Source organism: Bos grunniens, chromosome 4 (genome assembly GCF_055505025.1).
Source record: "Bos grunniens cultivar Pamir isolate PY7600 chromosome 4, Bosgru_T2T1.0, whole genome shotgun sequence".
NCBI lineage: Eukaryota > Metazoa > Chordata > Mammalia > Artiodactyla > Bovidae > Bos > Bos grunniens.
Genome location: NC_141168.1, coordinates 59,063,878 through 59,091,075, shown reverse-complemented (window position 1 = coordinate 59,091,075; position 27,198 = coordinate 59,063,878). Strand labels below are relative to the sequence as shown.

Genomic DNA, 27,198 nt, shown 5'->3' with positions numbered 1-27,198 from the left:
TTCTAGCTCCACCATTTGGAGATTGTAAAAGCAACTTGGCAGGAGAGAATATCTGTCTAATTTTCTCTTTTAATTTTCTTCTAACACTCTCCTCCTGGGCCCATTTTCCCTTGAATCCAGCATCAGAAGACCCCACTGCTTCACAAAACTCTTGCCTCCTTGCTGTCCCACCACTGGAGAGGTTACTCCTAAAATGCTAAGGGTCCTGGCAGATCCCAGGAGGACAAGGAGAGGGGCTTTGGCCTCACCGCATCCCCAAATTCATCCCTGAAAACCTGATACCCTTCTCTTGAGACTCTTTCAACACAAAACTAAAATTCCTAGGTGGAAAACACTTCTTTTCAAAATTTTAATAGTAAAATAAAGTCCATCTAGAAACCAGCCTTTCTGCACCTCTTATTTCCAAGGAAGCAACCTTATATCTAGACGGGCAGAGCAATGTCCCACAGGCTCGCACAACTGTTCATGATGGAGCTAGGACTATATTCCAGGCTTCCCTGTCAATACCGTGGGGTTTGTATTAACCAGGGAAGGGAAAGAAATGAACATTCCTGAGGACCTGTTACATGCCATGAATCCTGACTGACCTGGGAAGACTGATAGATATCATTGCACCCATTCTACAGATGAGGAAACCAAGGCTCAGAATAACTTCACCAAATTATTCTCAGTGGCAGGAGAAAGCAAAATTTTCTTACATCTTGCTTTACCCCCCTTTGATGTTACTTTTAATTCAAAAGAAGACTTTTTCCTCTGGAACTTTTCTTAGTAAGAACACAGATTAAAAAGAATGGATCTTGGGCTAGAAGATGAGATCTTAAGGGGGCCTGAATGTGATGTAAACCATTTGGTGTGAGATGAGATTAATAATTTGTTGTTTGAGGGACAGGAGGGTGGAAACAGCTGACAAAAAGCCACATGTGGACCTCAGTGTGATCCCTCTTGAGATCCTAGAAACCTCAAAACATCTCTTCAGCTCATGAAGTGCTTAAGTGTGAGATTTCTTAATAGAAAATGGTGAAAGATGGACAGAACTGAAATGAGTCATGTGGGAGTGTGAGACTGATGAGAAAACCCCAGAGAAATGACAGGGAAGGCCCTGCTGCCCCAAAGCCAGAGCATTAGTTAGGCTTCCGGTCAAATTTCCAAAAAGTTGGGGCAGGACGTGGGCAACCATCTGACATCCCATGGTTTGAGGCTGGTGACCCCAGTGAAAACTTACCTAGGCCAACTGCTACCTCAAACCTTGATTCTCAGAGGGGACCTTGTCTCTTGCTTAGTGAGTTACAGCCTCATCGCAGGGGCTTCACAGATCCCCATGAACACACATGCACACATACATATACAGTATTGAGTATACCCCAAGGGGCACGTCCACTGAGTTTCCCTGCCAGCAGTAAGGTTTCTGCAGGATGGCATGTGTGCATTAGCCTTAGATTTCATTTAAAGTACCAACTCTGACTCAATATTTATTGAGTACAACTACGTGAAATGTAGAGACGAGTGTGTCTGGTGGCTGCTGAGGGGGGCATCGCTATATGGTGCAGCAGGAGATCCAGGGACGAAGTGCAATCTAATGGCTGCAGAGCATCCTGCCCTGGGCGGGGAAGGAAGGCCCCTCGGAGGCCATGACTGGAGGGAAGGACAAGGAATCATGTTCCAGGAGCAGCAGCAGAAAAGGCAGGGATCATCCAGGTGGGGGAAATCGAGTCTCTGATTTAAAGGCAAATGTGATTTTAAGGGCAGAATCCACTAGGAAAACAGAAAGACATTCGGCCTGGGTCAGAGAAGGACATACCCATTCTCAAGATAATTGGCGCAAGGGCTTCTTCTTCCCGCAGAAACATCATTTTTATTAGTGTTGTTTTAACTTATCCTTACGGTTAATGGCTTACAGTCACCCACTCCCCAGGCAGCTTCCTGGCAACCCCAGATCTCTGATCTAATTTTATCCCTGAGAAATCTGGATTTAGAAGAAAATGTGCAGAAGCCTTGGTTGGGAGAAGGAGGCTGGAGGAAAACAGTAACTCCAGACCCCTGGAGAGCACATGGGCTAGAAGAAGAGATTCAGGGGAGGGTTTCCAGTGGGTGAGACCCACAGAAGGCCGCTGTGTCTGAGTGACAGCATTTTATGCCACCGCCCAACTGCTGTATTTACCCAGCTCTGCAGAGGGTGACACAAGTCTCTGGAATGTGCATCTTATTTTTGTCCTGCCTGCCTTTATGGCCATAAAACGAGGTCTCTCCCTTCACAGCAGAAGGACTAATGAGTCCAGTTGATCTGGGCATGAACACTGCCTGCATTTTTCTTGGGTTGGCACCTCTCTAGGCCATAAAAGGGTGCGTCCCGGGAAGCCTCCACACGTGTCTGCAGCTGTGGACCACAGTGTATGCATGTGTCTATTCAGAGGGTGTTCACAGCTGTGCCGAGGGTACACTGGGAAAGGTACAACCGTGATGCTATGACTCAGGCCTGAGGGTGGGCGGAAAAGGAGACGGCACCTATTAATAGAAAACTCAGCCCTTCCTCCTGGGCTAGCAGGATGCCAGCCTTTACCACTCCCTGCTGATGCTGGGCTGTCCTGATGCTTGGCAGTTTCTCCTCAGTAATCTATTGTCAACACAAATTGACGTACGGGCTCAATGCAATCTCAATCAAAATCCCAGCAGAATTAAAAACGTCTGCTCTGTGACAGACACTGATACCATTATGACAAGCCACAGATGAGAAACTATTTGCCAAAGATGAATCTGATAGAAGGCTGTTATCCAAAATATATAAAGAACACTTACAATTCAACAATAGAAAAGCAAACAACCCATTTTAATAATGTGCAAAAGGCCTGAACAAACACCTCACCAAAGAAGATATACAAAGGCAAATAAGCATACAAAAAGATGTTAAACATAATATACAAATTGCAAAGACCATCAGATACACTAAAGATCTATTAAATGGCCAAAGTCTGAAACACCAAATGATGGTGGGAAGGCAACATGGCAGCCATTTTGGAAGACAGTTGGATAGTTTCTTACAAAACTAACACACACTTACCATATGATCAAGTAATTATGCTCCTTGATATTTATCCAAAGGAGTTGAAAATATATCCACACAAAAACTACACACAGATGTTTTGAGTAGCTTTATTTTTGATTGCCAAAACTTGGAAGCAACCAAGATGTCCTTCAACAGATGAATAGATAAATAAACTCTGGTGCATCCAAGAATATAATTCCATGTTAAAAAGAAATGAGCTATCAAGTCATGAAAAGGCAGAGAGGAAGCTTAAATGCATATTACTAAGTGAAAGATGGCCACTCTGAAAAGGTGACATGCTGTGTGATTCTAACTATATGACATTCTGGAAAAAGCAAAACTGTGCAGGCAGTGAAAAGATCAGTGGTTGACAGGGGCTGTGGGCACAGAAGGATGAATAGTTGGAGCACAGAGGACTTTTAGGGCAGTGAAGCTACTCTGTATGATACTATAATGATGAGTATGCGTCATTATACATTCATCCAAACCCATAGAATGTACAATACCAAGAATGAAGGGTTGTGATATAAACTATGGCCTTTGGGTAATAATGATGTGTCAGTGTAGGTTCACTTGCAACTAATGGACCAGCCTGGTGGGATGACAGTGGGGGAGGCTGTACCTTTATGAGGGCAGGGGATACATAGGAAATCTCTGTTTCCTCTACTGTTTTTCTATGGACCTAAATTGTTCTTAAAAATGTCTATTATTTGAGTCAGTTCTAATGAGGTGGATGAACCTAGAGCTTATTATACAGAGTGAAGTAAGTCAGAAAGAGAAAGATAAATATTGTATACTAGTGCATATATATGGAATCTAGAAAGATGGTACAGAAGCATTTATTTGCAGGACAGCAATGGAGAAACAGACATATAGAACAGACTTATGGACATCGGGTGGGGGGAGGAAGGAGAGGGTAGATGTATGGAGAGAGTAACATGGAAACTTATGTTACCATATATAAAATAGATAGCCAGTGGGAATTTGCTGTATGACTCAGGAAACTCAAACAGGGGCTCTGTAACAACCTAGAGGGGTGGGATGGGGAGGGAGATGGGAGGGAGAGGATATATGTATGTCTATGGCTGATTCATATTGATATTTGGCAGAAAACAACAAAATTATGTAAAGCAATTATCCTTCAATTAATAAACAAGTACCTTTTTTAAAATGTCTATTAAATACTCCAAGAAACAAAGAATTCTTGATCTTTTGACTTACAGATCCATTCATTACATCTAAAGCCACCCTAATGGACATAAGGTGTTCTCTGGCTTGTATAAGGAAGGAATCTGCTCAAAAACACACTGCAGATAAGAACTACAGTGAAAGCTGTCACCCCCTCAACTTCATAGGTGTTAATAATGTATTTTGTCACGTCTTATCCAATGGAACATCTTCATATAGTACCACGATGCCAATTAAGTTGTGGCATCATTTTGAGACCAATCATTGAGAGTTAAAGAAAAGGAAATTGTTGAGGTGTCAACATTATGAGCTCTTTAACGGCCAAAAATTACTATAGCTTTGTGAACTAGAAATAAAAAGGTCACTGAAGCACCCCACAGGTTGTAGTTTCTAACAAGGTCACTACAATCCAGAAGAATGAGAAGCTCTTTGGGGTTCCTCCCACTTTGTTGTAAGAGTAAAAGGATTTTGAGTCCCAAAATAAGAAAGCGACTTTGGCTTATCCATAGCAGTGACAGGCCCCTTTCTTTCTCTGACTTTATAAGGAGCCATTGTTATAGAGTTCCAGGCACCTAATAAGTCTTTGGCTGGGCCTAGGGTTTTGGTCCTTCTAGCTCAGGAGTCTGGCTTTTGGTCACCTGAGGGAGCTTCACCAACCTTAGCTTTTTTTTCTTCTTGAATTCTTGTCTATGAAAGAAAACTGTTTCTGTCACAATACTTCTGACATCTAATACGTAGGTTTTCCACATCAGGCAATTCTCCAGTTATCTGCGGACACCAAGTGGGTGCCCTATATAGTTTTTTTAATTGGGGTATAGCTGCTTCATAATATGTGTACATGTATCCCCTCCCACTCGTACCTTCCTCTCACCTCTATGATTTTATTCAATTCTGATTCTAACTGCCCCATATCAGTGCTGACCCCTAAGGTTAAGGGCTCAGTCCCACAAGACTGCCCTCCATTTGGATGTCAACTACAAGTAGTGAACCCCTAGGCTTTTCCCAACCTCTGTTTGACTTAGCTACAAACTGGGGGTTCCCATATTCTCAGGGCTAGTAATTTTCTATAATGACTCACAGAACTCAGGGAAACACTCAGTATTACTGATTTACTGTGGAGGATGTTATAGAGGACAGGCAAATGAAGAGTTACACATGGTAAGATGAGAAGGTTCCCAAGCACAGGAGCCTCTTTTCACATGGAGTTTGGGAGTGTATCACCCTCCTGGCAACTGAATTCATTCACCAACCCAGAAGATCTAGTCTCTTCATTTTATGGAGGTTTTTTTTTACAAACAAGATAGATTAGATCATTAACCACTGGTGATTATCCCCAGCCCCTTTTCCTTCCCTGGAAGTTGATGGTGAGATGGGGCTGAAAGTCCCAACTCACTAATCACATGGTTGGTTACCATGACAACCTCCCCATCCTAGGATTTCGGCTACCTAGGATGCTATCTAGGGGCTGCCTAGGGGCTCTTAGCTACCAGTCACATAATTAGCACAAATTTTGGTTTGCTTGAAAAGGGTTTATTATGAATAAAAAATTATATTCCTTTCACCCCATCACTCAGGAATTCTACTAAGATTTTAGAAATTAGAAACTCTGTGCCAAGAACTGGGGATAAAGACCATATATATATCTTCATACATCACAGTCTGTTTTGCTTGTTATTTTTTCCTCTTTCTCTACTTTTCCCCCCTTTTCTCATTTTTTCTTACTTTTTCTATTTTTCTTTTCATTTTAATTTTCTTTCTTTGTTCTTTTAATCTTTCCCTAATTTTTCTTTTTTACTTTATTTTTGTCACCTTGTGCTTTTTCTCACTTTTTCATTACTTTTTTCTCATTTTTCTTTATTTATTGTTCAATTTAGTAAGTTAGTATTGTTAGCAATAAGTGCAAAACACTGCAGGCTGCTTGGCCACCTCTGCTGAAGAAGAGGTCCATATAAGGAAACGCACATTCCTCAAGATCATTGGCAAGTATAGTCACAACCCTCAAAGCATCTCTGCTGCCAGCATCATGGATATTGAAACTGAAAACTGAAAAATACTTCACTTCTTACCTTCCACCACCTCTCCCTTTGCCTGAACTACCATTTACCTTTGACTGCTGACAGAGAAGCAGAAGGCCAGAGACCTTTGTCTCTCTGACCAAGGTCCCAGGTGAGAACTCTGCTGTGATAAGCAGTGGCTACAGGACGTGGCATTCAGCTGGAATGATGTGACCCTCGCCCTTTGATACACTCGTGTAACACGATGTCAGCAGGCCTTAACATTTCCTGTCCTTTGTGAGCTCATTCCCCGTGTGATTTCCAGCCAAGTTCCCAAATTTCAGTGGGGATTCTTGAAAGTCAGATATTTGACCAGGTCACCTTAGACTGTGATTTTGTGCTTGCAATGAATAGCAAAGAGAGATAAGAAAGCCTTCCTCAGTGATCAGTGCAAAGAAATAGAGAAAAACAACAGAATGGGAAAGACTAGAGATCTCTTCAAGAAAATTAGAGATACCAAGGGGACATTTCATGCAAAGATGGGCTCAATAAAGGACAGAAATGGTATGGACCTGACAAAAGCAGAAGATATTAAGAAGAGGTGGCAAGAATACACAGAAGAACTGTACAAAAAAGATCTTCACGACCCAGATAATCATGATGGTGTGATCACTGACCTAGAGCCAGACATCCTGGAATGTAAAGTCAAGTGGGCCTTAGAAAGCATCTCTAAGAACAAAGCTAGTGGAGGTGATGGAATTCCAGTTGAGCTATTTCAAATCCTGAAAGATGATGCTGTGAAAGTGCTACACTCAATATGCCAGCAAATTTGGAAAACTTAGCAGTGGCCACAGGACTGGAAAAGGTCAGTTTTCATTCCAATCCCAAAGAAAGGCAATGCCAAAGAATGCTCAAACTACCACACAGTTGCACTCATCTCACACGCTAGTAAAGTAATGCTCAAAATTCTACAAGCCAGGCTTCAGCAATATGTGAACTGTGAATTTCCAGATGTTCAAGCTGGTTTTAGGAAAGGCAGAGGAACCAGAGATCAAATTGCCAACATCCGCTGGATAATCGAAAAAGCAAGAGAGTTCCAAAAAAACACCTATTTCTGCTTTATTGACTATGCCAAAGACTTTGACTGTGTGGATCACAATAAACTGTGGAAAATTCTGAAAGAGATGGGAATACCAGACCTCCTGACCTGCCTCTTGAGAAATCAGTATGCAGGCCAGGAAGCAACAGTTAGAACTGGACATGGAACAACAGACTGGTTCCAAATAGGAAAAGGAGTACGTCAAGGCTGTATATTGTCACCCTGCTTATTTAACTTATATGCAGAGTACATCATGAGAAATGCTGGACTGGAAGAAGCACAAGCTGGAATCAAGATTGCTGGGAGAAATATCAATAACCTCAGATATGCAGATGACACCACCCTTATGGCAGAAAGTGAAGAGGAACTACAGAGCCTCTTCATGAAGGTGAAAGTGGAGAGTGAACAAGTTGGCTTAAAGCTCAACATTCAGAAAACTAGGATCATGGCATCTTGTCCCATCACTTCATGGCAAATAGATGGGAAACAGTGTCAGACTTTATTTTTTGGGCTCCAAAATCACTACAGATCATGATTGCAGCCATGAAATTAAAAGACACTCGTTGGAAGGAAAGTTATGACCAACCTAGATAGCATATTCAAAAGCAGAGACATTACTTTGCCAACAAAGGTCCGTCTAGTCAAGGCTATGGTTTTTCCAGTGGTCATGTATGGATGTGAGAGTTGGACTGTGAAGAAAGCTGAGTACCGAAGAATTGATGCTTTTGAACTGTGGTGTTGGAGAAGACACTTGAGAGTCCCTTGGACTGGAAGGAGATCCAAACAGTCCATTCTAAAGGAGACCAGTTCTGGGTGTTCATTGGAAGGACTGATGCTGAGGCTGAAACTCCAATACTTTGGCCACCTCATGCGAAGAGTTGACTCATTGGAAAAGACTCTGATGCTGGAAGAGATTGGGGGCAGGAGGAGAAGGGGATGACAGAGGATGAGATGGCTGGATGGCATCACCGACTCAATGGATGTGAGTTTGAGTGAACTCCGGGAGTTAGTGTTGGACAGGGAGGCTGGGCGTGCTGTGATTCATGGGACCGCAAAGAGTCGGACATGACTGAGTGATTGAACTGAACTGAACTGAATGAATCCTAGATCTTTCTCCCAACTTGCATGAGTTAGTTGTCCCCTTCTTACTATCCTGAATCCACCCAGAGAGACTCAGTTCATTTATTTCCCCAAGCAACACCTTTCCAAGTCTATAACATTTCTAGTTAGAGATTCAGGGGATAGCACAGCAGATAAGATTGACTGTCAGACATCATTGGTCTTAAAGTCTTTTGGTACTCCCTCTCTTGGGCCCTCACCCTAAGTGGGGAATGATCACTGGTTTTCTCTTCTGTTAGCTCCAGATTGAACTTCTTGACCACGTGTCCTCCCCCTTAATCTTGTTCTCCACCTTGGCTCACCTACTGCAATGACCTGCCCCCTCATGTAAACACCACCCCGCTCCAAGTCATCATTTCTTAAAGCTTTTTAAGAGCATTCGCTTTTATTTTACTTTTTATTTTTAGAAAGTTTTCCAGCTTTTTGAGGTATAATTGAAGTACACTGCTGCTGCTGCTGCTGCTAAGTCACTTCAGGCGTGTCCGACTCTGTGAGACCCCACAGACGGCAGCCCACCAGGCTCCCCTGTCCCTGGGATTCTCCAGGCAAGAACACTGGAGTGGGTTGCCATTTCCTTCTCCAATGCATGAAAGTGAAAAGTGAAAGTGAATTTGCTCAGTTGTCTCCGACTGTTAGCAATCCCATGGACTGCAGCCCACCAGGCTCCTCCGTCCATGGGATTTTCCAGGCAAGAGTACTGGAGTGGGGTGCCATTGACGTCTCCGTGAAGTACACTAAACTGTACATATTTAAAGAGTACAGTTCTATCAGTTTTGACATCATACATAAAACCATGAATATTCAGGGTTGACTTCCTTTAGGATTGATTGGTTTGATCTTCTTGCAGTCCAAGGGACTCTCAAGACTCTTCTCCAGCACAGCAGTTCAAAAGCATCACTTCTTCAGCACTCAGCTTAACCCTCACATCTGTACATGACTAGAAAAACCATAGCTTTGACTGTACAGACCTTTGTGGGCAAAATTATGTCTCTGCATTTTAACATGCTGTCTAGGTTTGTCATAGCTTTTCTTCCAAGGAGTAAATGTCTTTTAATTTCATGGCTGCAGTCACTGTCCGCAGTGATTTTGGAGACCAGAAAAATAAAATCTGTCACTGTTTCCACTGTTTCCCCATCTATTTGCCATGAAGTGATGCGACCGGATGCTGTAATCTTAGTTTTTGGAATATTGAGTTTCAAGCCACTTTTGTTCCCCTTTATTTTCTGCCATTAGAGTGGTATCATTTGTATATCTGAGATTGTTGATACTTTTCCTGGCAATCTTGATTCCAGCTTGTGATTCATCCAGCCTGGCATTTCACATGATGTACTCTGCATATAAGTTAAATAAGCAGGGTGACAGTATACAGCTTTGTCGTACTCCTTTTCCAATTTGGAACCAGTCCATTGTTTCATGTCCAGTTGCTTCTTGACCTGTATACCCCTTCCTCAGGATACAGGTAATGTGGTCTAGTATTCCCATCTCTTTGAGAATATTCCAGTTTGTTGTGATCCACACAAAGGCTTTAACGTAGTGAATGAAGCAGAAGTAGACATTTTTCTGGAACTCTCTTCCTTTCTCCATGATCCAACAAATGTTGGCAATTTGATTTCTAGCTCCTCTGCCTTTTCTAAATTCAACTTGTACATCTGGAAGTTCTTGGTTTATGTACTACCGAAGCCTAGCTTGAAGGATTTTGAGTATAATGTTTCTAGCATGTGAAATGAGCTCAACTGTACATTCTTTGGCATTGCTCTTCTTTGGTATTAGAATGAAAACTGACCTTTTTTCAGTCCTATGGTCACTGCTGAGTTTTCCAAATTTTCTGACATACTGAGTTCAGCACTTTAAACAGCATCATCTTTTAGGATTTAAAATAGCTCAGCTGGAATTCTATCACCTCCACTAGCTTTATTCTTAATAATGCTTCCTATGGCCCACTTGACTTCACACTCCAGAATGTCGGCTCTAGATGAGTGACCACACAATAGTGGTCACTAAGTCATTAAGACATTTTTTGTATAGTTCTTCTGTGTATTCTTGCCACTTCTTCTTAATCTCTTCTGTTTCTGTTAGGTCCTTACCATTTCTGTTCTTTATCATGCCCATCCTTGCATGAAGTATTCCCTTGATAAGTCCATTTTTTTTGAGGAGATCTCTAGTCTTTCCCATTCTATTGTGATTTTATTCAGCAATAAAACAAAATGAGATTTTGAGCCACTGAAAAATCATGGAGGATACAGCAGAAACTAACACAACATTGTAAAGCAATTATACTCCAATTAAAAAAAAAAAAACATTGGGGAAACAAATGCACAATGCTAGGTTAAAGAAACCAACCTGAAAAAGTTGTACATGATTCCAATTATCTGACACTCTAGAAAAGGCATAACAATAGAGGTCATAAAACGATCAGTGATTGCCAGTGGTTGGGGATGGGGAGGGATGAATAAGAGGGGTACAGAGAATTTTTAGGGTAATGAAACTATTGTGCCTGATTTTCTTAATGGTGGCTACATGATATTAGGCCTTTGTCAAGATGTATGGACTGCAGAACACAAAGAGTGAACTCTATGTAAACTATGAACTTTAATTACAGTGTATTAATATTGTTTTTGTTGCTCAGTCATGTCCAACTCTTTGCGACTCCATGGACTGTACTCTGTGACCCCATGGACTGTAGCCTGTCAGGTTCCTCTGTCCATGGACAAGAATACTGGAGTGGGCTGCCATTCCCTTCTCCACGGGATTGTCTTGACCTAGGAATTGAATCCCGGTCTCCTGCACTGCAGGTAGATTCTTTACTGTCTGAGCCACCAGGGAAGGCATTATTGATTCATCAGCTTTAACAGGTGTACCGCATCACTGCGACTTATTCAAAGGGGAAACTAGATGAGGGAGGGCATATGGGGACTCTACTTTCTGTTCATTTTCTATGTTAACTTAAAATTGTTTTAAAAAAGCAAGTCTAGTATTGAAAAAAAAATTCCAGAAGACTTTGTGTAGAAATTGACATGCAGTTTCACAAATTTATGTAGAAATACAAAGAACCTAGATTTGTCAATGCATTGATAAGAAAACTAGAAAAATGGTACAGATAAACCTATTAACAAGGCAGAAACACAGACATAGACATACAGAACAAACATATGCACACCAAGGGGGGAAGGTATGGGGAGATAAGCTGGGAGATCAAAATTGACATATAAACACTACTGTGTATAGTAAAGTCAAGTTACTCAGTCATGTCCAACTCTTTGCGACCCCATGGACTGTAATCTACAAGGTTCCTCCATCCATGGAATTTTCCAGGCAAGAGTACTGGTGTGGGTTGCCATTTCCTTCTCCAGGGGATCTTCCCGACCCAGGGATCGAATCTGGGTCTCCCGTATTGCAAGCAGGTGCTTTTACCCTCTGAGCCACAGTCCAGGAGGAAACTGCTATGTATAACAGATAACTAATGAGAACCTACGTATAGCACAAGAGAAAAAAGAAGGTACAATCTGTTTGTAGGACAGGTATTAATTTAACCTTAAAAATTAATTTCAATGTGCACTAGGTACAGACAAAAACTATTTAATTCCACTTGTACAAGCTACCTAGAATAGTCAAATTCATACAATCAGAAAGTACATTGGTGGATGCCAGGGGCCAGAAGGGGTGGGGGTGAGGAGGAGCCATGGAGAATTAGTGTTTAGTGGGGGCACAGTTTCAGTTTAGGAAGGTGAAAATCCAGATGAATGTTGGTGAGAGTTGCACAACAATGTGAATGCACTTAGTGCCACTGAACTATACAGTTAAATACGGTTAAACAGTGTATTTTATATTATGTGACTTTTACCACCACAATAAAAAAGGAAAAGAAGTCAAAGTTGCAGACCTTAACACTCCCTGGTTCCTAGGTTTCCTGTAAATTTACAGTAACCAGAACAGTATGGTGTTGACGTAAGGACAGCTGAGCGCATGAATGAAAGAGGATAGAGAGTTCTGAAATAGACCCTCAGTGCAGCCAATGCACTTGCTCAGGAAAGGAAGTATCTTTTCAACCGATAGTGCAGGAGCAACTGAACATCTTGTGAAAAAAAAGAACCTTGATCCTACCTTTCACTTCATGCCACACACATACAAGGAATTCAAGATATATGATAGATCTTAATGTAAAAACTAAAACTAGAAAGCTTTCTAGAAGAAAACGTAGCAGAAAAGTATGTTCTACTTAGGGGGAGGCAAAGTTTAAGGCAGAACAGAGAAATACTAAATATGAAAGAAAAAATCGGTAAATTATATTCCATCAATATTAAAAAACTTCTCACCAAGAAGTATGCTTTGGAAAATAAAAACAAGCTTTAGACAGGAAGAAAAAATATTTATACATATTATACACACACACACATATGCATGTATGCTGGGCATGCTCAGTTGCTCAGTTATGTCTGACTCTCTGTAGCCCACCAGACTCCTCTGTCCATGGAATTTTCCAGGCAAGAATACTGGAGTGGGTTGCTATTTCCTACTCCAGGGGATCTTCCGACCCAGGGACCAAACCCGTGTCTCTTGCATCTTCTTTGGCAGGTGGATTCTTTACCACTGCACCACCTGAGAAACCCACACATACATGAACACACATATGCATATACAGACACATGCATGTGTGTGTGTACACACACGTGAAAAAATACAACATGCAAAGAACTCAGTCCATAATAATAGCAAGTTCCCACAAAGTGGTGATAAAACGACAAATAGCAAAAGGAACTTATTGCTAGAAGGGACCATCTTTGCGGTTTGTTTTGACTTCTTTCTCAGGCATGTCCGGGCCATCCCTGCTCACTGGTGCCCACCCTGTCTATCCGTCACTGGGGTGGCTGTTGTCCCCTTCCTTAGTCACAGTAACTGTTGGTGGGGAATTCACACATGTTTACAGAAGTCCAGTGACATCCCTGATTTTAGCAGGCATAGCTGAGCTTTCAAGGGACCCTGTGGCCTGTGGCAAGTCACTGTGTCCACCTTCCTGTCTGAAAGTGAGGTGGTCAGGCCACTGATATTTATGGGTCCTTTCTGCTCTGACTGCTTAGTAACCCCATAGCAGAGGACCCCACTGTCCTGCACAATGACAGGATAGGGGTGGGGTTTTCTTCCCATCAGTTACTTCCACCCCAGGGCTGTGCATCCTGCTTGCTCCAGTGGCTTGCTTAATTCAATTCCCAGAATTAACCTTTGCCTAGATTCCAAATTACATGACTTAATAATAACAAAAATAACTACTGTAATGAAACATTCTTGGCTGACCTTATCTCAACTCTGAACAGCATGTGTGATTAGCATTTTATGGTTTGGAAAAATGAGGCTCAGAGGATTTAAGCCACTTGCCCATGGTCACACAGCAAATATGAGCAGAGCCAGCCTTCAACCCAGCTTTTTCTGATCCCAGGAGCTCGCTACACTCCTCAGGACACGCTTTTAAAGGGTTATATTCAGTTAATGAAGAGGTTGCTTATCAGGCAATCTCTAGTTTCTTGATACATGGGAAAAGAACACAAAGTCATTAGGGTGGTGGGAGAGGTATTCCTCCCCGCTCAGGGGAGTTCACTGGAGCTTGAAGCAACTCTAAATACAATTTTGAAACTATTAATAATTAGAGTACCTAACATTTACAGTGGGAACAGTGTCAGACTTTATTTTTTTGAGTTCTAAAATCACTGTAGATGGTGATTGCAGCCATGAAATTAAAAGACGCTTACTCCTTGGAAGGAAAGTTATGACCAACCTAGACAACATATTCAATAGCAGAGACATTACTTTGCCAACAAAGGTCCGTCTAGTCAAGGCTATGGTTTTTCCAGTGGTCATGTATAGATGTGAGAGTTGGACTGTGAAGAAAGCTGAGTGCTGAAGAATTAATGCTTTTGAACTGTGGTGTTGGAGAAGACTCTTGAGAGTCCCTTGGACTGCAAGGAGATCCAACCAGTCCATCCTAAAGGAGATCAGTCCTAGGTGATGCTGAAGCTGAAACTCCAATACTTTGGCCACCTCATGCGAAGAGTTGATTCATTGGAAAAGACCCTGATGATGGGAGGGATTGGGGGCAGGAGGAGAAGGGGACAACAGAGGATGAGATGGCTGGATGGCATCACCGACTCGATGCACATGAGTTTGAATGAACTCTGGGAGTTGGTGATGGACACGGAGTCCTGGCGTGCTGCAACTCATGGGGTCGCAAAGAGTTGGACATGACTGAGTGACTGAGCTGAACTGAACTGAACATTTACTGATCATATGCCATATTCAAAAAGTACACTGATCCCATAGAATATACATTACTTTGCAGAATCCTCACACCCTCAGGTGTAGCTACCATCATTACCCAAACTTTACAGATGAGGTCACCAAGGCATGGTGTGGTCAGAGCCCCCGACTAAGTGGAGCGTGGACGTGTTCCAGAATCTCATTGCATCGCTCCATTTTAGTCTCTGTTTAGTTTCATCAGCGTCTGGTCTATGTGCTTATTTTCTATGCTCTGCTGCCTATCCTGTCAGACATTAGTTCATGAAGGTTGGGAGCTAACCTCTGTTATTCACATCTGCACCCCTGGCTACTGGGTACGCAGTAGATGCTCCAGAACTCATTTTTGAAAATGTGAATAGGAGACTTGCATTGCTTGCTCTTAGCATCTGACTCATCTCTTGTAATAAGAAAAGAAGAGCCTAATTCATGGGAATTCAAGGGCAGGATTTTCATGGGAGGATGAGGTGTCTTCAGAACTTTGGTGGATGGATTTGAACGAGTTTCATGGGGGTGAGAGGACGCTTCAGTTCATTTTCCTTTTGTCTCTCCTAGTCCCACCCCAGTTCTTTTTCCAGGTTCCTTTTCTTTTTACTTTTTGATGTAACAGTTCTGAATTTTCTCCTATATATAGTTTCATACAGTCACCACAACAGGATATAGAAAATCTGTCATCCCCCAAACTCCTTGTGTTTCTCCTTTGCAACCACATACCCTCACCCCTAATCTCTGGCAACCACTGTTTATTCCTCATCACTATAATTTTTTTTTTCTAGAACATCCCTGTTCTGTTCCCAGTCTCAGGGGGAAATCATTCCCTTAGTATTTATTTTAGAGTATCTCTCAGTTTTCCTTCACTGAGACTATTTGGGGAAAAAAAAAAGAAACATTTTTTACCAGACAAAGAATTTTGGTTGACAGTTTTTCTGCCAGCATTTTAGAAATGTCGTTCCATTTTCTCTGGCCTCTACTGTTTCCTATGAAAAATTCACAAAGACTGAAGCCGGTCTTTCTCTATAGTGCAAAATGAAGCCCTATTTTTCTCTAGTTGCTTATAAGAGTTTTTTCTTTGTCTTAGTTTTTAGTCGCTTGATTACGATGTGTCTGGGCATAGATTCCTTTGGGTTTATCTTATTCAAAGTTCACTGAGCTTTTTGAATCAGTATGTTTATGTCTCTCACCAAATCTGAGAAGTATTTACCCATTATTTCTTCAAATAAAATTTAAAACAACTGTTTTTTGGATGCACCACACAATATCCTAGTTCCCTGGCCAGGGATCAAATGTGTGCCCTCTACGCAGAGTCTTAACCATTGGACCACCAGGGACGTTGCCTCTTCAAATAAAATTTTTACAGCATACTCTTTTCTCTCTCCCTCTGAAACTCTGATAATGCGAATGTTAGACTTTTTGGTATTGTTCCACATGTACCCAGGACTCTGTTCATTGTTTTTTTTTTTTAATTTTTTTCTCTTTGTTCAGATTGGATAATTCTTATTGACCTATCGTCACATGACTCCTCTCTATTTTGCTATTGATTCTTTCATGAATGTTTTATTTCAGTTATTGCATTTTTAAGTTTCCCCCAAATTTCTATTTAGTTCTTCATTATATCTTCACTCTCTTTGCTTAAATTTTTTTATCTTTCCAGTCATTTGAAGAGAATTCACTCTAACTTGGAGTATAATTACAACAGCTGCTTTAGCATCTTTATCCAGTAATTTCAATGTTTGTGTCATCTCTTGATTGTACTTGCCGTTATAAGTTGATATTTTTCTGGCTCTGCATATGCTGAGTAGTTTCAAATTATATCCTAGATGTTTGAATATTACATTCTGAGAATCTATGCTCTACTTAAATCCTAAAGAGAATGATAAATTCTGTTTTGTTTTATTTTAGCAGGTGATCCATCTAGCAGGTAAGCTCCAGCCTCAAGTCCTAACCCTTCTCTATGGGCTGTGGTTTCAATTTCAGTTCAGTTTTCAAAGACTTTGCAAGTGCTACTTGGATCTGCTCTGTGTGCTACCCAGTGGCCATTCGGGAATCTCGGTAATTCTGTAATCCACAGTCCAGTCCTCAAAACTCACAGGGCTCAGAAATAAGCCCAGAAGCTCTTCTCTCTTAAGCTCTCACTTTCTGAGATCCGAAACGTTTAGCTCCCTTGTGGCCCTCTGGTCTGAAAGCTGGGGGTTTAGTTTCTCTGAGCATCTGTGCACCTCCTCTGAGTGTGTCTAAGTATGGGCCAAGCAGTGGAAGGACAGGCAGGAAAAAAAAAGCAGTGGGATTTTGTCCTACATTCACTGCTACTATCACGGGATCAGCTGAGGGTCAAGATGGGAGACTGGAGAAAAACAACCAGGGGCTTTCCTCACTTTCTATGACACTTAGGAGCCCCTTTTTCCCCTCCTCAGGCCAGATAACAAGTGTTCCTTTTGCAGTCCTTTCTGTTTGCATTTGGTGCTTCCTTCCAGTTTTCAGGCTGCATGTGAGTTGAGGTCAGATGATGCCCAAGGGAGAAATAGAGGGACTCACAGTGGTATTCGTGGTATTTGAAATTCTGATCTTCCCCAACCCACCAGCTCCTGTTTCCTTTTCATTGTCCTCCAGTAACTGCTCCACGAATTCTGTCTGAGAATTATTGTCACATTCAGCAGGAGAGGCATGTTAAATTGTGCTTACTGCATCTTGCCTAAATTGAGAACTCAAATACATATTTTGTATCCAATGCTATAATCAGTAAGGAAACCTTGCTTTCAACAATAGGCACAGGACTTCTGTGGTGGGCCCAGTGGTTAAGAATCTTTCTGCTAATGCAGGGGACACAGGTTCAGTCTTTGTTCCAGGAACTAAGATTCCACATGCCTCAGGGCAACTAAGTCCATGAGCCACAACTACTGAAGCTTGCATGTCCTAGAGTCTGTGCTTCAAAAGAGAAGCCACCACAATAAGCATGCCCATCGCAGTGAGACAGCAGTCCAACTAGAGAAAAGCCCGTGTGCCGCAAGGGAGACCCACTGCAGCCACAAACAAATAAAATATTTTTTAAAAACTCAGCATTGGACTATAAAGAAAGCTGAGTGCCGAAGAATTGATGCTTTTGAACTGTGATGTTGGACAAGACTCTTGAGAGTCCCTTGGACTGCAAGGAGATCCAACCAGTCCATCCTAAAGGAAATCAGTCCTGAATATCCATTGGAAGGACTGATGTTGAAGCTGAAACTTCAATACTTTGGCCACCTGATGCAAAGACCTGACTCATTGGAAGAGACCCTGATGCTGGGAAAGATTGAGGGCAGGAGGAAAAGGGGATGACAGAGGATGAGATGGTTGGATGGCATCACCAACTTGATGGACATGGGTTTGGGCGGACTCCGGGAGTTGGTGATGGACAGGGAGGCCTGGCATGCTGTGATTCATGGGGTCCCAAGGAGTCAGACACAACTGAGCGACTGAACTGAACTGAAAAAACTCAGCAGGCACAATGTCAAACACTAACTCCCAAGATTGCTTTCACCTAGCCCCCAGTAGCTGTGTTCTTCCTGCTGGACTGGCCCTTCCAGCCATATCAGGGATTGGCTAAGGCAGCCACTGTGCTAACTTGTGCATGCTCAGTTGTGTCGGACTCTTTGTGACCCTGTGGACTACAGCCCTCCAGGTTCCACCGTACATGGGATTCTCCAGGCAAGAATACTGGAGTGGGTTGCCATTTCCTTTGCCAGAGGATCTTTCTGACCTAGGAATTGAACCCACGTCTCTTAAGTCTCCTGCATTGGCAGGCGTGTTCTTTACTACTAACACCACCTGGGGCTATGCTAACGGAGCACTCCAGAGGCTGGACTACTCAAAGCAGTCCTGTCTTCACCTCCCTAACTTCCTTCATACAGTCTAGGTGCCAAGGTGGCCTCCGAGCTTCCTGAGCCATGACAGAAACATCAGGAAGTGACACCCGGAATGCCTGGCTGAGACAGTTGGCTGTGACTTAATACATAACAGGAAGAAGCTGGAGATTCTCAAGGAGCAATATCATGTAATCATCATGAAAATAGTAACAGCTAACATCTTTAAACCCTTACAATGTGCCATACACTATACTATTAATATATATTCTTATATACATTATTGCATTTATTACTACATTTGATCCTCCCAGCACGTTATAGGATAGATACTATTTCTCCTCAGTGGCAGATGAGGAAACCACTTCTACCCAGAAGGGACATGTGTTACCAACCCTGAGGGGGTAGGGAAGTACTGCTGCTGCTAAGTCGCTTCAGTCGTGTCCGACTCTGTGCGACCCCATAGACAGCAGCCCACTAGGCTCCTCTGTCCCTGGGATTCTCCAGGCAAGAACACTGGAGTGGGTTGCCATTTCCTTCCCCAATGCATGAAAGTGAAAAGTGAAACTGAAGTCGCTCAGTCGTGCCTGACTCTTAGTGACCCAATGGACTGCAGCCAACCAGGCTCCTCCGTCCATGGGGTTTTCCAGGGAAGTACAACCCTCCCTTATTTTGGGAAAAAGAACTGAATAACTGGATTGGGATTGTTTGTGAAGAGCCCTAAACATGACCCCCTACACTGATAAGCTGGCAACCCTAGGCACTACTTTCCTCTTCTCTAATGTGAGGATAATAGTGGTGCACACTTTGCCAAGCAGCTGGGACAAGATTATGGATGCAGCATGCTTTGCCTGGTGACTGGCACATAAGAGGCACTCAGTAAAGAACCATTTTATTTGTCCCTCCTAGATGTGTGGGGCTAGTTCTACCAGCAATGGAGCTCTCCTTGAATCTCCAAGCACAGGCAGGATACTGGGACCAGACTCCATTTTCAGTGATAATTGGATGCTTATTATCACTCAATAGCTGACTTGACAGCTATTTAACACTTGACCAAGAAAAAACCAAGCGGCTGTGTCCTGGTGGCAGTCAGATGGTCAACACATTAAAATTAGTTGGCGTGACTCAGTACTTTACCTACAGTCAAGTTTTGAAAGACCTCATCTGTTTAAATAACTTCAGTAATATGTTCTTCTCTCAATTTCTGTGAAGAGGCATGTATACAAACACACAAAATAATACCTATTTGCTGTTAGCATTTTCACTTAATGATAACTCACACTTAAAAACAACTTCCAGGGCTTCCCTAGTATCTCAGTGGTAAAGAATCTGCCTGCCAATGCAGGAGACACGGGTTCCATCCCTGGTCCGGGAAGATCCTACACGCTGTGGAGCAACTTAACCCTTATACCACAACTACTGAGCCATGCTCCATAACAAGAGAAACCACCGCAATGAGAAGCCCATGCGCCGCAGCTAGAGAATAGCTCCTGCTCTCCACAGCTAGAGAAAAGCCCATGCAGTTACGAAGACCCAGCACAGCCAAAAATAAATTAAAAAAATAAAACTGCTTCCACACACTTGGTGGATCATTCAGGGACAACCTGGGCAGCAGGGGGGATTAATGTCCCCACAGAAAAGGTGGGAGTGGGTGACTGGTTAGTAATACTCCACTGGCTTCCATGAGAAACCTAACAGAGAAGGGTGGGAGGGAAGGAAGAGGAGAAGCTGGGAGGAAACAGCGTGGCACCTGCCTTGTGGGGGCCTGGTGACTGTCAGCCAGTTGCCTTGGACTTGTCCGTGTCCAGTGCTCTATTGTTCTTATGATGAAACCTGGCAGCGAAGGATCTAGAAATGGACCAAAGTGAAAGGAATATCGCGGTCAGGCCAGGGGAGCCACGGAATCAGGAAGGGCTGTGACATCAGATAAATCTGTTCTTAATAGTTGTTACTGCCCTTGGCAAGTTGTTTAACCTGTCTGAGCCTTGAGTTCTTTATCTACAAAGGACGGACGGACAAACTATCTCTTACTGACTGAGGGAAGATTGTGTGAGACAATGTGTGCGGCAGGCCCACGGGACTGGGTGCACAGGGGGACTCAACAGTGTGACTTCCTTTCCACAACATCAGCGCCAGGTGGGACCCGCCTGCCCTTCAGACCCAGAGACGATCTCATCTGCCCAACTGCCCAGAGCCAAGGTAGGATTTCCAGTAAAGCCCCAGGCATCAGATTTCTTGTTCCTACTCCATCATATTTTCCTCCATTAGGTTTTAATCGAATCCAGATGTGGAACTCAGCTTCAGACACACGCGTGCGTGCGCGCGCATGCGCACAAACTCATACACACTCACACACTTTCTCATTCTCACACTCATCATCCTCTCAAGCCAATGTGTGTGGTCCAGCTTTACTGAAACCTTGGGCATGTGGAGATTTACATCATAAAAACACAGTTGCACTGAACCTAGTACAGATAACCTTGTTGTTGTCGTTGTTGTTTCTAATATTTCTGACTTTCTGCCTCCTCTTAGCTCTTCCTCCTCCTTTCTGGCCCCCACAGTGTATTGGTTCCAACCTAAAGTGCTGCAGTCACTTCTTCATAGTCCTGTTCCAACCCAAGCCCACAGGCTCTCAACTTCTACTTCAAAAGGCTTATTGAATTATTGTTCTAAATACACACGATTCCTTCCCTGAGGCCTTTAGGAACAGCCAGTAAAATATAGTATATCTGTTTTGCTCGGCGACCTTCTTTCCCACACCAGTGCTCAATGAGCAGAAGCGCTGGAGGTGGTGGGATTCATTTTCTATTTGCCTCCTGGAGAGCAGGAGGCTCCATTACTGCTTTCCTGTTGACTCCCAGGCCCCTGCACTGCCCCAGCAAGAAAAGATATGCCCTGGATAAACGTGACTGAATTGGCTGATGGCATGAATCATTTTAGGATGCATATAAGATAACCGGTCTTTCTGGAACAGTGGCAACTCCCCCTCCCCCCATCAGCACCACCATCAGAGGTTATTGGAAGCCACCCAGTTGGGTCCCATGGAACTGATTTGGGTTATAATCCTAGTTAACTCATTGCCTGGTGTTTGACCTTGGGCAAGTCACTTCACCAATCTGGGCCTCAATCTTGTGCCTTTTTTAAAAAAAATTCTTTTATTGGAGTATAGTAGATTTACAATGTTGTGTTAGTTTCTGCAGTACAGCAAAGTATCAGTTACACACACACATATTTGTTGTTGCTTTAGTCACTAAGTCTTGTCTGACTCTTTGTGACTCCATAGCCCACCTTGCTCCTCAGCCCATGTGATTGTCCAGGCAAGAATACTGGAGTGGGTTGCCATTTCTTTCTCCAGGGGATCTTCCTGACCCAGGCATCAAACCCAGGTCTCCTGCATTGGCAGGTGGAGTCGTTACTGCTGAACCACCAGGGAAGCCCCATACATATACATATCCCCACTCTTTTTTTTTCATGACCTTTAAATGGGAGTGATGATCCCTATGCCCAGAGAACAAAGTTAAATAGCTAGGTAGCCCTTGCTTCTAGATAAATATCTGGTTTTGTTCTGGTATGTGCTTTTTGCATGAGTAAATTTATGTTCATTTTCCTTAAAGGCGCCCCAAATTGTTTACTCTTTGGGCTCCACAAAACCTGTTGGGGAGGAGGCTCCAGGTGGGGAGGAGATAATGAGATGTCATAGCTACGTGACTTGGAGTGCCCCAGGGGTGGATCCCTATGAGGAATGGGTGGCCGGGAGTTCTGAACATGTTTTGCTGGCACCCCTCCCCGACTCCCTGGCCCTGCAAACCTGGGCTAATTTTCAAAGGGCCAGTCACATTGGCCTCTATGTCCATGTTCTCACAGGCAGAGGCTGACCCCCCGTTTTCTGGGGGTGTTGAGAACAGGACCTGTGGACTCACACAGGTGCAGGTGGCAGCCTCTCGCAGACACAGTCAGCTCTGCTCAGCTCGACCTCCTGCCAGGCCCCGTCTGGACGCCAGGGTAGTCCAGGAGGAAGTGTTGCAGCCTGACTGCCCTCCCCTCAACAGAGGCCCTGCTGAGGCCACTGGAGATGTGACTCATTTCTGCATTCTATTTCCTGGGTCTCAGTACCCAGGATTGGATTAGAGATTAATCACCTTCTTTCGTTCGTGCCACTCTGTTGTCATTGGTCCATGTCTGGCCTCCCATTACCTCCTTAGGCTTTTCGTTTTATTCTTTAATGTAATAAGGACTGGAAAAACCATCACTCAAAACAAAAGCTAGGACCCAGACAGAAACCTACAGCAAACTCCACAGTCCCTCCTTAACCTGTATTTTCCAATTTTTGGTTTCTAATCCAGAATGGTTTCAGCCAATCAGCTCCCCACTGCTGTGTGCTGCTAGCTCCTGCTTCATTTCCTCTTTCCTTCTTGGCTACACATCTCTGGGAAGAACAAGTAAATCATTTTAGCAACTCAATAGCACATTAGGAAAGAGTTTGGGGTCACAGAGCAAGAGAAAACCGATAATTAAATGAGGCTTTTTAATTTACATTCATTTTTTCATTCATCAGACCTCCTTTGCTCTCTTCCTATCTTTTAGGCTTTGCAGGTTCATCAAGATGGCCTTGAGATTCTGGGGGAAACTGCACAGGGTCTCTTGATGAGCAGGTGGGTGCCCAGAGCAGGGCAGGAGCCTGGGAGCCTGCGCTGGGCGTGGGGCTGTGGTGGGAGGTGGTTGGGCATGAGCCTAGGTGTGTAAACGTACTAAGTCACATCTTAAACCAGAAAAGGAAGGAAACAAGCAAGCAGACACTTTAGCCAGGTCACAGCATAGCGGTGGGAACCAGGGGGAGGATGGGGCTGGGGGATCTGAACTACATGAGGAGGTGCCCTGGCCTGGGTGATTCTCAGTGGAGCCTCTGTCCCCTCAGTTGCGACAGGACACCTTTGTCTCCCCCCAGACTCTCTCTGGCTATTCTGCATATAGATTTGCTTACTTTTAAAGCCTATTCCTCTCATTGGCAGGAATTCTCTGGGCCTGTGATGGTAGATGGGAAGTTGGGTCATTTGTGGATGACATGAGAATGCAGAAAAAACAGGACACTGGGTGCCTACCTACTGGCTTTAGCTGGGTATTCCTGCCAGGAGCTTTGGACATACGACTGTCATTACTGCAGCTTCCAGGTAACCATGTATGAAAGGGAGAAATGGGTTTTGAACCAGAAGTCGTTTTCCAGGTTAACTTCGGGGTGCCAGTAATTTCATCTCAGGGAACTTTTGCCCACAGCAGAGGAGGGGGGCTTACTGCAGGGGAGGGAGAATCCACACTCTACTTACAGAGGATTACCTTGTGGACAGCTGACAGTCTGCATATGGGAATGTTTATGGCACCTGCACTCCTGAATCCCCATTTCCATATGCATTCAAGAAAAGGATAGTAATAGATGCTCAACAGCACCAGTTGAACTTGGAAAAGTTCAAGACAGCCACACTGCAAAGGGAACTGAAAGAAGCCCAGCAGGCCCAGTCCCCCAAGGATGGCCACAGTGTCCCCGGGGTCTCTGATACCCCCACCGGGTTAAGAAACGCCAAATGTCTGGTAGGAGGAAAGAGTGCCAAGTCTTCAAGCTTCACCTCGGGGCAGACTTCCCCATAAGAATGTCTCTCCCATCAACTTACTCTTTATCCCCAAAATAGATACTGGCTGTGTCGACCTTTCCTGTATAAAGGGAGGAACTAACAGACTTGAGAGGCTGAAGATTTCAAGAGCCACCCTAATTTAGCATTTTCAGCCAAGATCCTATAGCCACCAAGGCTTCCTAGCGGCACCGGTGGCAGGTACTACCATTAGCAGCCATTTTTCTTCTCTTGTTACATCCCTAACACCACCTGTAATCAGCTCAGTGACTCCTCAGATTTGCTGATGGTCAACAGGAAAGCATGGGCCTCTGAACTGAAAGCAGCCACCCCCCCACTCCCCCCCAGCCCCTGCAGCCTGTGGACTACGAGGCTGCCCTACCTACCTGCCTACCAACCAAGGATCCCAGGGACTCTCCTGGCACACAGAAAGAAAGTCAATTTTGTTTAGAGTTGAGGTAGCATTTTTGTAAGGAAGTATGCCTGGATTTCAACAACACTTCCCAGGGTAGGTGATTTTATTCCTCAAAAAATTCTCAGTCGCTTTGAGAGAGTGGTTTTCCTACTGTATTCTCTGAATGGAGACAATCCCTTTCTCTGATACTGTTTTTACCAAGTAAATGACTTCACTATGTGAGGTAGGTAGAAATAAGACTCTATGTGACTTGAATTTCTGAACTGGCTATTAACTTATGGAACAAAAACACTGGCTAGAGGGTTTGAGGGAAATCTGATGTGGTTTGTTGTCCCCCAATCTATTTGCTTTGACTCTCTTGTAACTGTTATAATGGATTTTGATTTTTCTGAGTGTTACTAATTTCTCCTGGATTTTATGAAAAGTTGGCTTTGATTCCTGTGATTTTATCCTATTTTATCCAAATCCTTTACTCTGTATATATATTCAAAGGAAATAGAACATTTGTAAATAAAGTTTTTTTTTTTTAAATCTTGTCCAAAGCCAAATAGGAATAAAGCACTCTTCTTTGTAAATATGTAACTAACAAAGAATGAGAAATGCATGTTGGAAACCACAGTAGGTAGGAGAGAGAATTTAGTAGGCTAGGGCTAACAGCCCTTGGCTTTAAGGTTCAGTTTCACAGCCTTCACAGCTAATAATGGCCAGGCTATGACACAAAATCATGTTGGTCACAAAAGCATTTGAGAACAACTAGTTGTGTCTTTTAATGATGTTACTCCTGTTGTGGCTTATAGGCTTTTTGGCTACCTTATTTTCTTCTTTCCCTTAATTTTTAAAAGCAAATTAAGTTTTAAAAATTGAATAAACCAGTGAACAAATCAAAAAATAAATAAATAAATAAATAAACTCCAGAGGTATTAAAAGAGTATAAGGCTAACGTTGAATAGGAAACTTCAGGTAAACAAGCCTTTTTGGTGCAGAACAGCAGCATTAGCAATCACAGAAAGGTGGTTAGTAGGGGTTCAGATAATGGAGAAAGAAATGGAAAGAATATTTTTGATTACAGCTGTATGTTCATGGGAAGAGTTTACAAAATGTGATATGGCAAAGTGAAGAGATTATGACTAAAAGGCAAGCTGGTTGATGCAACAGCAATGTGGTATATGCATCACTGAATCTCTTTGCTGTACAACTAAAACAACATTGAAAATCAATTATACTTCAATAAAAATTCATTCATTAAAAATAAATTTTAAATCAGTGTCTGTATTAGTTTCCATTGCTGCTATAATAAATTATACATAAATTTGTGTTGAGCCAACAAACAAACTTATTCCTTTACAGTTTTGGAAGTCAAAAGTCTGAAACGGTTCTTAAAAGCAAGGTGTCAGCAGGGTCGCACTGTTTCTGGAGGCTCTAGATAGAATCTGCTTCCTTACTTTTCTTGTTTCTGTAAAGGAGCTTATGGACCCTTTCTTCATCTTCAAAGCCAGCAGAGTAGCACATTCAAGTCCCTCTCTCCCCCATCGTCCTTCTCACCTCTGCTTCCATCATCATATCTCTGCCCCTTATAATGATTCTTGTGATTACAACAGGCCCACCCAGATGATTCTAGATAAACTTTCCACCTCAGGATGCTTACCTTACTGTAAGCACTTACTCTTCCCTTCTGTCACGGAAGGTAAGAGTCACAGGTTCAGGATGTGAACATCTTTCGGGTAGGGGCATTATGCTGGTTCCCACGATGTTGTAAATTGTGAGTCTATTTTTAAAACTCATTTTGGCATAATATTAGATCTATAGAAAACTTGTCAAGGCAGTACAGAACTGTGAGTCTTTTTTTTTTAATCTCTCTTCAGGTTGTACAAATGATTTTACATTAAAAATTATTTGAAAATAAGTGAGCCATCTGTGAAGGTGCTTTGCATTCTTGGGAAGAAAAGTGCTGTTTAGTGCAAGGCATTTGTGATACCTGGCCTCCTCCAGAGGAATACCCTACAGGGTTCCTTGATGGGAGCTGCCAGCCTTTTCCAGCCCTGGGAAATTCCTGGGGCTGATTCCTCAGACGGCAGGACCCAGACCTCATGACAATTATTGCCCCAGGCAGACAGTTAAAGTTAATATGACTTCTACCTGTTGAGAAACACATTCAGTTCAGTTCAGTCTCTCAGTCGTGTCTGACTCTTTGCATAAAGTCCTGCTCTGTACGGCCTCCTTCCTGTTTCCCGCAGTTGTTGCCTTGGGCACACTAGGCATTTGCCATCTGTAACTGGTTGGGCATGTGGCACCTGGGAACCTCTGCCAGGTAGCTTGCCTGAATCATCTGTCTTCTGTGCTGAGCCAGCCATCCTCAGGGATGCAGCCTGGTAGTCTTAGGGAACACTGAGCTTCCTTCACTAGCTTTTGCCCAAGAATACTCCTCTGCCTGTTGCTATGGGTTCTGCCAATCAGAACAGAACCCATAAGCCTGTTGGTGATTTGAAGCTACTGATTGACATGATGGCTTCCAAAACCCATATGTGCATCAGAATCACCTATTGTGCTTTGTAAGAGATACACCACAAAATGAATCTGGAAAGTCTTGTACATAGGAAAGCAAGG

The 27,198-nt window shown here is 43.2% G+C and overlaps 1 long non-coding RNA gene across 1 annotated transcript; it reads left to right on the top strand.

The window, feature by feature from the left end:
- Positions 1 to 23,142: 23,142 nt before the first annotated feature.
- LOC147374223 (uncharacterized) lies at positions 23,143 to 25,125 on the top strand. The gene is made up of 2 exons (XR_015162534.1): positions 23,143 to 23,210; positions 23,568 to 25,125. It is a non-coding gene; the product is annotated as an uncharacterized LOC147374223 (long non-coding RNA).
- The last annotated feature ends 2,073 nt before the right edge of the window (positions 25,126 to 27,198 follow it).